We start from the raw sequence: 12,373 nt of genomic DNA, 5'->3' as shown, positions 1-12,373 counted from the left end.
CATTTGATACGACACACCAGGCATTTTGTTAAGCATCTCATGTGTATTTAATTCTCAGAATAACCTCTGAAGCAGGTATTAGTACATTTACAGATTCCACAAGAATAAGCGCAAGCTACCTGGCCCCAGGTTAGATGTGTGTGGCCACGCCTGGGCAGTCACCCCAGGGTGCTTATGCAGCTTTGGTGCAGTGAGGCAATTTCTCTGCACCAAGAGCAGATCTCACTCTGCCTGGTGGATCTCCTGCAAAACTATGGTTCCCTGCGACAAATGTCTTCCTTTGATGTGCGGCACTCTTACAAAGCCAGGAACATGCAATTGTTCTTACTCTCACTTCCTCTATTACTCATAAATAATTATGGAAAAAGAGGAGGAACGTGGAAATAGTGGAGGAGGAGGAAGTAGGTGATGTGGTGGCTGTAGAAAGTGAGACACTCCCAGCATCCTGACAGTATGGGAAAGTGTTTAATATGAGTTTGGTTTTAATTTTCAGTTTTGAATAGCACTTTCCCTAGATGGAAATGGCATGTGACACCATCACCTTGAAACACATGGTTTTCTCTTTCCACAGAACAATATAGCTTAATTTGCTTTTACCACCATGAAACCTAAATGAGTAAAACCCATTAGAGAATATTATCCATTTAAAAGTCTTTATTCTAAGGCATCATAGCCAGATTTCAAATCAGTGGCATGATAGGAAGCTGACAATGATTGCATAGGATGCTGGAGAAAATTTTCCTGCTCATCTGAGAGAAATTCTCAATTTCTCAACTGAACTTTGAATCTAGTGGAAAAAAGATTTTATTGCAAGTTATCTGATTCTTGTTACTCTCATTTTGACAAAAATAATGTCCTTTGCTATCTAAGGATGATTTTGTCCCTTTGATACTTTGATAGGTCAAAATTAAGATACTACTGGGTTACCAGGACTGATAACAACTGTGGGGGATGTTAGAAAACATTAAATTTCACCTTTGCTTCCTTGTCCACTTTTGTCTCTGTATTCCTGTCTAAAGCAGAGGAAAATTACCTGTGCAGGAAAAAAAAAAAACCTAAAGTATTATGAACAGATATAAATTTAAATAAAGTCAAGTATTCCAAGGTTAATTATGGATGAAAGTACTGACTCCCTATAAAACCTATGTATTGCTTTTCTTATTTGTTGGAAAAACTGGGTCAGTAGATAGACATACAGCCTGAAGCTCTTAAACCATATATTTGTACAATCTTACTCTCCTATGGGTTCCAAACAGCCTAACCCTGTGTTCAATAGCCCAGGAAATTATTATCAAGGCTCTTGTGGCCCCAGAGTAACATGAGCTCTTATTCTCAGAGACTTTGGTCACCTTGCCCTACCTCTCAATTGATTTGAAAGTAAAGTCTAAAAAGATGTAGGTAACTTTAACACACAATGGCTCCCATTTAACCACAAACAATTAGGGTTGACCCACCTCCCACACACATTCCTTGACCAGAACACCACTCCTTCCCTGCTTAGTCTTGTGTCCTTTAATAAAATGTTTGTTTTTGGTTTTCAGACCTCTGTTTGCAAATGACAGATACCCTCAACCATAACAGTTTATGATTGGGTGATTATAAGAAAGGGTGATTTACTGGCACAAACACAGACAAACTAAGAAAGGGCATGCTCAGCCTTCGAGTCTCATAGATTCAGGGACTCAAATCCCATCAGGGAACTCTGTGTCTCTCTGCTTCTCTCTGCAGTGAGACTTTCATTTCCTCAAGAGGGATGTCAGGAGACACTGAAAACATAGCCACAAGCAACCAAGGGCTGCCCTACTTATTTCTTCTCCAGAGAAGAAGAAGAAGAAAAAAATGTGTTTTCCTACCAGCTTTAGTTAGGAAAAGTATGAGAAGGTACCTTGCCTTGGCTTGGGTTGGGTGCTTATTCGAGCCCATGAGTCTATCTTTGTAGCTGGAGGTGGGGAAGTATGGTTGGACAAGCTTGGTTATGCACCAACCATTGGATGAAGGGGCAGAAGGAACTAAGGGTGGGATAGGAGGATGTTGTGACTGGTGGATCCCAGAAGTACAGGGCTGGACTGGGAGAAGACACTGGGTCACTGTCTTACAGGATGGGCTAGCCTGTTGCAGGAAAGAAACATGTCCAACCTACTCTTAGCTAGTGATCAAGCTAAAATATCATAAAATGCTTAAAAAATCACCCATCCATGAGTATTTGCACTTTTTCAGTGGGTTCTTCTTGATGAACAAAAGACCTTCATGATCCAAGAAATTAATGTCCAATGGTAAAACTTCAGACTCCATAATAGAGTGAACCACTTTGGGAAAGGAGACTCCTTGCAGCCTCCATCATGTGACATCGTAGTTGCCAACTCTGAAGTTTAGTTTTATGGTAACAAGTGAAATTGCAAGAGGGGAAAAAGAGACTCAAATCAGGACTTTAGTCCCTGATTCTAAATTACATGTTATCTGCATTAACACAAAGCTACTTCTCTTCTATAGTTACAAGCCAGAGCCTACAGTTATAATGAGCAGATTAATGAGATGGGTTCAAATAAATTAGAATCTCTTTCTATGCAAATGTGCACAATTTTTCAGTTTGGTTCATTTTCTAAGTAAGACTATATAAAAGGTTGCCATTCAACTCTTCTGATCAGAGGAGTACCCTAGAATACTAGGGATACTTTTAAGCATGTTCAAATTGATGGAGCAGCGAGCTACCAAACTTTTTTTTTTTAAACACATAAACACATAAAAATGATTTCACTGGTTTCATACTTAAATAACCTCCAAGGAAATAAATGATTTAAGTCAATGGAAAGTTCAACTGAAAAGAAAAACACCTTTATTATAAAACTGGCGCAGCAGGAAACTTACTTACCGTCTGAACGTTGTTTGTTGATTTTCACTTTGTGCAAATAATCACAGTCCAGGGCTGATTCCTTGCCTCTTTCCCACAGCTGGCACCTGAAGTGCTTACAGTTGAATTTACTCACAGAATTCAGTGAAATGCCTCTTGTACCCATTCAAAGCTTGAGTCAATCTGTTGGTAAACATTAGTATGCAGGAATCTAAGGCTATATTTCAAATCAATCTGCTTCCTTTGGTTTTGGAGCAGAAAATTACTTTGTAAAGGACGTGAGTGAGTTGAGTCCTGGCACATTAGCATCAAGTTACCTGCTATGATGAAAGCTTGAATCCTTGACCAGAACATTCAGGACCTGGTTAGTAGATTTCAAGCTAGCACACTAAAGGGAATGCACTCCTCTGGATTTTTTTCCCTTTTAATTATTTTCTCTTAATATGCACAGCTGGTATATCAAATAATGTATGTCTCTATCCCACAGGCAAGTTCCCAATGTCCCACTGAAAGCCGTGTCAACGTTAAGTCCTTTCTTGGTTTTACTCTCATTAAGAAGACACTCTCCCAAACCAAACATCATATATTAATGCATATATGTGGAATGTAGAAAATTGGTATAGATGATCTTATTTGCAAAATAGAAGAGACAAACGTGGAGAACAAATGTACGGACCCCAAGCGGGAAGTGTGAGGGTGGTAGGATGAGTTGGGATATTTGGATTGACATATATACACTATGTATAAAACTAAGAACCTGCTGTACAGCTCAGGGAACTCTACTCAGTGCTCTGTGGTGTCCTAGTGGGAAAAAAATGCAAAACGAGAGGGGGTACATGTATACATATGGCTGATTCACTTTGCTGTACTGTAGAAACTAATACAACATTCTAAGACTACTATACTGCAATGAAAATTAATTAACAAAAAAAGAACAAGTCAAACAAGAAGATGATGACACTCCCAGGTAGTACAGGTACATTCCAGGGCAAGCTTATCGAGGACTCAGGGTCTGAACAGAGCCAGACACTTTTGAGGCAGGCTAGTCACAGGATTGACTTTTCAGTGACATAAAATTACCTTATGGCAGAAAGTGAAGAGGAAGTAAAAGCCTCTTGATGAAACTGAAAGTGGAGAGTGAAAAAATTGGCTTAAAGCTCAACATTCAGAAAACAAAGATCATGGCATCCGGCCCCATCATTTCATGGGAAATACATGGGGAAACAGTAGAAACAGTGCCAGACTTTATTTTTTTGGGCTCCAAAATCACTGTAGATGGCGACTGCAGCCATGAAATTAAAAGACGCTTACTCCTTGGAAGGGAAGTTATGACCAACCTAGATAGCATATTCAAAAGCAGAGACATTACTTTGCCAATAAAGGCATTGGAGAAGGCAATGGCACCTCACTCCAGTACTCTTGCCTGGAAAATCCCATGGACGGAGGAGCCTTGTGGGCTGCAGTCCATGGGGTCGCTGAGGGTCAGACATGACTGAGCGACTTCACTTTCCCTTTCCATTTTCATGCATTGGAGAAGGAAATGGCAACCCACTCCATTGTTCTTGCCTGGAGAATCCCAGGGACAGGGGAGCCTAGTGGGCTGCCGTCTCTGGGGTCACACAGAGTCGGACACAACTGAAGTGACTTAGCAGCAGCAGCTAGTCAAGGCTATGGTTTTTCCTGTGGTCATGCATGGATGTGAGAGTTGGACTGTGAAGAAGGTTGAGTGCCGAAGAATTGATGCTTTTGAACTGTGGTGTTGGAGAAGACTCTTGAGAGTCCCTTGGACTGCAAGGAGATCGAACCAGTCCATTCTGAAGGAGATCAGCCCTGGGATTTCTTTGGAAGGAATGATGCTAAAGCTGAAACTCCAGTACTTTGGCTACCTCATACGAAGAGTTGACTCTTTGGAAAAGACTCTGATGCTAGGAAGGGTTGGGGGCAGGACGAGAAAGGGACGGCAGAGGATGAGATGGCTGGATGACATCACTGACTCGATGGACGTGAGTCTGAGTGAACTCCGGGAGTTGGTGATGGACAGGGAGGCCTGGCGTGCTGCGATTCATGGGGTCACAAAGAGTCAGACACAACTGAGCGACTGAACTGAACTGAACTGAACTGAAAATTACTTTTAAACACTATCTCATTAATTTTAAGAATAGGACTTGCTGTCGTATACCATCATGAAAGCCAGGAGATACATCTCTTTGACAAAACCCCAGAGCCAACTCTAACCAGCATTCTAAAGAGTATCTTTTATCATAATGTCCATCCCCAGGCACACAACCCAAACCCCCTCTCCTTTTTATTACTCCTTCCCCAAACCTTCTTGGGAGAATAACTCTATTGCAACTAGATGTTAAGAAAAATGGGATTTGAGGGTGATAAAAATGTCCTGGAATAAGGTAGTGACAATGTTTGCACAACACTGTCAATAGAGGAGGACCACAGAATTCACTCGAAAATGGTTAGCATGGTGAACCTCATGTTATGACAATTTTATCTCAGTTAGAAAAAAACATAGTGATTAAAACAATCCTTGCAAAGATGTAACACCCTGTCGAGTGTAAGTATGTTTTAATGAGAATGCTTTGGGCCTAAATAAAATCTTGCCTTGGTAGAATTCCAAGCTTTTAGAGAGCCAGTCATGTTACTATTTATTGGAATAAGACTAGTCTTGAATAGTTGTCCATTTGTGTCTAGTTTTTTAAACAATGCAGTCCTTCTCCTCTTCTACTGTCTCTCAGCTCTCTGAAAGGCTGGTGTTCCTCAGACTAGGAATCAATTACTTAACCAACAGTTCTGCACATACTTCTTCCACCACTGAACACAGATTTTTATTTACCAGTCTACCTAGAATTTCCTAAGACAGTAACAAGGACTCTGGGTTCTCACAGTTTGAACCATTGGGACTTTGTTATAAGCTCTGCTCACCACCCATGGCATCAGACTGCATGAAGCTTGGTTTGATATTTGGTCAAACACAAAAAGGCAGCCTGCACTTCCCTACTGTTGCCAAGGGTGTTACTGCCTTGCTGGAAAGGGACAAGAACTCAGGGAAGCAAAAGGTGGAGATTTCCCTACCCACATAATTATCCCTACATTTGCAGAAAGAAGCTTTCTTTTAAGCACTCCTACCGAATCCTTAAAGAAGCTATTCCATGGTAGGGTATTTTACACCTAGACCAATAACCACCAGAAATTAACAGTAGGGACCATGAGAGAATACAAATAATAACTTCAAGGTGTGCTTTCTAAGTGTAACAAGTCCCTCAGGATTTTTTGTATTTACCTCATGGTAATAGCTTATATTTATCTTTATAATCCCTTGTCTCATTTAGAGATTACCCGTCAGGCTGCCTCTTCCTTTGTCCACTGAGTTCTTCCTGAAATGGAGCCACTTCCTGGAATAGAACCCCAAAGCCAAAGCCTTCTCATTGATTTCAGAAGTTCCCTCAAGGATAAACAACTTTCTAGGAGTCCCTGAAAAGCTTAGAGATCTTATTGCACAAAGATCCCTAAAGATCTTTCTTATTCTATATGTACAAATCTGGAGTGGTTCTAATTTTTTTTTTTTTTTTTTAGGGAATAGTTCTTTTTTTTTTTTTAATTTTTTAATTTTATTTTATTTTTAAACTTTACATAATTGTATTAGTTTTGCAAATATAAAAATGAATCCGCCACAGGTATACATGTGTTCCCCATCCTGAACCCTCCTCCCTCTTCCCTCCCCATTCCATCCCTCTGGGTCGTCCCAGTGCACCAGCCCCAAGCATCCAATATCGTGCTTCGAAAAGGACACTGTAGAGACCTGTAGGCCTAAAAATAACTCATGTGAAAACTAGACATCACTCAGGACTTTGTTGGTTGCAAGTGACAGAAACCAAAATGAAAGTAGTTTAAGCAAAAAAAGAAATTTATGAGCTGCTAAGGCTGGCAGCTGGGCTGGAAGAAGCACAAGCTGGAATCAAGATTGCTGGGAGAAATATCAATAACCTCAGATATGCAGATGACACCACCCTTATGGCAGAAAGTGAAGAGGAACTAAAAAGGCTCTTGATGAAAGTGAAAGAGGAGAGTCAAAAGTTGGCTTAAAGCTCAACATTCAGAAAACGAAGATCATGGCATCTGGTCCCATCACTTCATGGGAAATACATGGAGAAACAGTGTCAGACTATTTTTTTGGGCTCCAAAATCACTGCAGATGGCGACTGCAGCCATGAAATTAAAAGACACTTAATCCTTGGAAGAAAAGTTAGACCAACCTAGATAGTATATTGAAAAGCAGAGACATTACTTTGCCAACAAAGGTCCATCTAGTCAAGGCTATGGTTTTTCCAGTGGTCATGTATGGATTCGAGAGCTGGTCTGTGAAGAAGGCTGAGTGCAGAAGAATTGATGCTTTTGAACTGTGGTGTTGGAGAAGACTCTTGAGAGTCCCTTGGACTGCAAGGAGATCCAACCAGTCCATTCTAAAGGAGATCAGCCCTGGGATTTCTTTGGAAGGAATGATGCTAAAGCTGAAACTCCAGTACTTTGGCCACCTGATGCGAAGAGTTGACTCACTGGAAAAGACTCTGATGCTGGGAGGGATTGGGAGCAGGAGGAAAAGGGGACGACAGAGGATGAGATGTCTGGATGGCATCACCGACTTGATGGATGTGAGTTTGAGTGAACTCTGGGAGATGGTGATGGACAGGGAGGCCTGGAGTGCTGCAATTCATGGGGTCGCAAAGAGTCGGACACGACTGAGTGACTGAACTGAACTGAACTGAAGGCTGGCAGTGAGGCTGAGCACAGAGTTTCTGGACTCTTCTTTGACCCCATCTGACCTCTTGCAGGCACAGATCAGGAAAGATCCTCTGGCTGTCTTGACTTGTCAATCTTTAATGAACATCAGTTTCTGCCTGCTCAGAACAACATCCCTTTCTTTTAGTAACAGGAGCATGGTTTTCCTTTGGGGAACTATGCCTCTCCTGTTCTCTGTGGTCTGTTGGGACTGTCAGTCACACTGTCCCTTTCCTACTTGACCCAGGGAAAGGCCTGTGGCAAACTGAGCCAATGACACTTGCTTTTTTTTTCAGGAACGTGAATCTTGAACTGAGTTGAATGAAGAAGGGCAGAAAAAAGCTAGAGTTTATTCATCCTGTAGGTCTGGCCCTGCCCCCTGAAGAAATTGTCTCTGAACTTCTGATATTTGACAAACTTCACAAGGTTGGGTTGTTAAGCATTCCTTCAATATTTGAGAGCTTTCTCATATCCTTCCTATAAACTTCTTTTTTGCTTAAAGCAGTCTGCTTAGGCTTATAGTTGCAACCAAAGAACCTTAATTTGTACTGAACTAAAGGGAACAGAAGTCTTCCTCACTCAGTGGTAAAGAACTCACTTGCCAACACAGGAGACCTGAGTTCAATCCCTGGGTCAGGAAGATCCCCTGGAGGAGAGAATGGCAACCCACTCCAGTATTCTTGCCTGGGAAATCCCAAGGACAGAGGAGCCTGGCGGGTGACAGTCCTTGGGGTTGCAGAGTCGGACACGACTAAGCAACTAACTGATGACAAAGGGAATACAGCTTATTTCTCACAGATTCGATACAGAAATCTCAAGGAAGACATGTGATTGACTATAGTTGTACCACATTCTTATCCATGCATCACCTGCTGCGCCTAAGGCAACAGGATTTTACCAGAGGCCATATCTGGGTCATGTGCCAAAGGTCAAGGGCTAGAGGATATTACCAGAGAGAAGATGCAAAAAGTTTCTGGACAGAAAACCAAAACAAAACAACAAACCTCTCACTGTCCCGTTTAATCTATTTTAGGTGAAGTTCATAAACTTGGCGAAGATAGCCATGAACTGAAGATCAGTTTTATCTTGTGAGGAAAGTACAAAATTTCTCTTCTTTCTCTCCCTATCATTTTCAAACTGCATATTCAAGCCCTTCCTTGCAAAAAGTCTGGAAATCTATTTATTTTATAATTAACAAAGGGTAAGAAGATCCATTCTGAAATTTTTGGGTGACAGCCAGTATTTGCTAGCTATACCAGCTGTGGGAATTCAATGAAGTCAAGGCCCCCTCCCTCCTTTGTTTCTGAGACTAATTTTGGAATTATACTATTATCAGGAAATGGTGCTCCCTTCCTTCTGTCCATCCCTTAGGAATAGCTTTATTATTATTATTTTTTTTAAGTCTCCTGTCCCCTGTATCCAGAGAGTTTGGATGAAAGGGCAAGCACCAGCTAAATGTCAGACAAGGCACATGGGAATTAGAGCTTGATCAATTTCAAAGGTTTCCTAGTTAACCTTGGAAACTGTTATGATCACCAGAAGAGAATGTACTGTTTTGGAACTACTGCTTAAAAAAAAAAAGAAAGAAAGAAAACCCAGACCAGAGCGGAGAAGGAAGATACGTCCTTCCAAGAAATTAGAACTGTACAGAGAAATTTTGAGCACTCCTTTGTCAAACAAAGCAGATGGAGATTTGTCAACGCAGGATGAATTGGAGAGCTTGAGGTTGCAAACAATTGTCAGTCAGCTATAGATACTGGTGCAGCTGTTCCTGCTACAAAAAACTCTTGGTGCCAAAGTAGAAAAAGTGAAAAATGTTCTCTCGTGTATTCCCCAGAAACCACAATGCTATTTTATTTATTGACTCAATGTTTCCTGATAGAAGGGTGAAGTTACAGGCCGGCTACATCAGTCATATGTATAAATTTGGAGGAATGAGGGGTGTGAGGGGAGCTTGACCTCATCAGATCAAATTTAGAAAAGATGCACAGGACCAGACTATACAAGACAGGTAGGAAACTTCTGTTTGAAGACATGGGATTCTTTCTGGTCAGTGGGACTGTGTTAGTTTATGCTCTTATGCATACATTAGATACCTACATGCAATGTAGTAGTCTGGAAGAATATTTGTTATTAAAGATATACTACCTTGGAACAGATTATTACCCTATTACACCTTTAATTTTTTCCAATCAAATTAAGCCACAATTTGATACTGGACAAAGAACATAGAACTAAGAGAAAACAAAGAGGTAAAGAAAGAGGAACAACATTATTCCTGATTTGTTTAATATGGATTGGATCCAGGAGAAGAGTGTTCATCATGCTGGCATACTAATCAGTGCCTACAAGATCTGAAAACATCACTGCTCTTCTGCAGATGCTTTCCTTAATCCCAGAAATGATCAGAGAATGTCACTGTGATTTTCCAGTAAGACCTGAAGTCCTGCCGTGACAAGCTGTCATTTCAACCTGGGCACACTGTTAGAACATCTGCCCCACAAGGATGACAACCTCAACATTTTACAAAGGTCCCTTTTTCTTCTGAGCAATTTCTAGTGAATAAAGAGGGAGCCCTCTTCCTGTTTCAGGGAATTCTGAATAGAACTTGTCAAACAGAAAAGAGAAATGCTCTCAGCCACAAACAGAATTTGTATCTTCAGGAAGTGATCAATTATAACTCTGAGGCGAATCTCCGAGGTCAAGGAAATAAAAGGACGCAGGAGAGACGGTGGAGAGATACATGTATGTTTCATGCATGGATGAAAACAAGAATTCTTAGAAGTCCTCAAAGGCAGAACAAACATTACAAGACTTGGGTCAATAGGATAAAATTTATTTCATTCTATAGAAACCTAGTATGATCTTAAAAGATCCTAAATTTATAAGGTTGTTGTTCAGTCACCCAGTCATGTCCAACTCTTTGAGACCCCCTGGACTGCAGCGTCCAGGCCTCCCTGTCCGTTGCCATCTCCCAAAGTTTGCCAAAGTTCATGTCCATTGCATCGGTGAGGCTAGCCAGCCATCTCATCCTCTGATGCCCTCTTTTCCTTCTGCTCTCAATCTTTCCCAGCATCAGGGACTTTTCCAATGAGTTGGCTATTCACACCAGATGACCAAAATACTGGAGCTTCAGCTTCAGCATCAGTCTTCAGGGTTGATTTCCCTTAAGATTGACTGGTTTGATCTCCTTCCAATCTAAGGGACTTTTAGGAATCTTCTCCAGCAACACAGTTTGAAGGCATCAATTCTTTGGCACTCTGCCTTCTTTATGGTCCAGCTCTCACCATAGTATGTGACCACTGGGAAGACCTTAGCCTTGATTATATGAACCTTTGTCGGCAGAGAGACGTCTCTGCTTTTCAACACACTGTCTAGGTTTGTCCTAGCTTCCCTGCCAAGAAGCAGTCGTCTTCTGATTTAATGGCTGCCATCACCATCTGCAGTGAATTTAGAGCCCAAGAAGAGGGACTCTGTCACTGCTTCCTCTTTTTCCCCCTCTACTTGCCGTGAAGTGATGGAGCCAGATGCCATGATCTTATTTATTTTTAATATGTATTAGGTTATTGGATAGCAAAATTTTTATCACACTGAACTGTGTATGACAGGATTCTGACTTCAGCTATTTAACATAGTCCCTTTCAAGCCAGAGTAACACTTTTGATAGCTCTTTAGGGTGAATAGGTTTTTCTAACCCAAGATGAGTGCTAAGGCCTCTCATGTTATGCTATGTAGCTAACTAAATTTCTGACAAAAGATAGTTAATTTCAATATGCTTTTACTTTTTGTAATGTATGCCACAACCAGACACTACTCATTTTTGTTTGTAGTTATATATAATGCTAATTAATTCATATATAACCTTTTTAAAAGATTACCTGGAGTTTTAAAAGCAGAATGCTTCTCATTTCAAAGTTTTAATGTCTTATATTTATAGCGATTGTATTATCAGAACTAAAAATCAAAACATTTATTAAAATAAAATTTACATTCATATCCCAAAATGTTTGAAACCAGGACTATACTGCTGCTGCTGTTGCTGCTGCTAAGTCACTTCAGTCGTGTCCGACTCTGTGCGACCCCATAGACGGCAGCCCACCAGGCTCCCCCATCCCTGGGATTCTCCAGGCAAGAACACTGGAGTGGGTTGCCATTTCCTCCTCCAATGCATGAAGGTGAAAAGAGAAAGGGAAGTCGCTCAGTCGTGTCCGACTCTTAGCGACCCCATGGACTGCAGCCTACCAGGCTCCTCAGCCCATGGGATTTTCCAGGCAAGAGTACTGGAGTGGGGTGCCATTGCCTTCTCCGAGGACCATACTACAGAATCCTAAATGTAGTTTCAGAATACTTATAGTTCAAATAGGATTGCATGAGAGAGTGGAAATGGCATATTTACCTAATGTTATTTGTGGATCTTAGCAGATAAGTCTTAGAATCTTAGAAATGAAGGTTAGTGGAATATAATTAATACCATAAATCCAAGAGAAATGTTGGGAGACCATGAGGGAAATATAGAGCTGACTACTCTGAAAGTAAGAATCAGTGCTTATCTTTAAAAATTGTATCATCAGAAGAGAAAATATTAGAAGCAGACCTTGCATGATCCATCTAAATTCTATAAACATTCTCAGATGCAAGTGGCTGATCTTTTCTTTTTTACAACCATAACTTTTCCATGTAAGTTCCAAGAGTCAGTAATTAAATTTGAGAAAAGCTGTCCTTTTGAGGTTGCTTCTG

General features: G+C 40.9%; 1 protein-coding gene across 1 annotated transcript in view; it reads left to right on the top strand.

Annotated features, from left to right (window-relative positions):
* The window catches only part of CCDC192 (coiled-coil domain containing 192), a 181,991-nt gene that overhangs the window by 118,309 nt on the left and 51,309 nt on the right, over nt 1-12,373 (top strand). The window lies entirely within an intron of this gene.

The sequence above is a fragment of the Bubalus kerabau genome, chromosome 1 (genome assembly GCF_029407905.1).
Source record: "Bubalus kerabau isolate K-KA32 ecotype Philippines breed swamp buffalo chromosome 1, PCC_UOA_SB_1v2, whole genome shotgun sequence".
Lineage (NCBI taxonomy): Eukaryota > Metazoa > Chordata > Mammalia > Artiodactyla > Bovidae > Bubalus > Bubalus kerabau.
The sequence above is the reverse complement of the archived record's forward strand: the minus strand, read 5'-3'. Positions and strand labels throughout refer to the sequence as shown.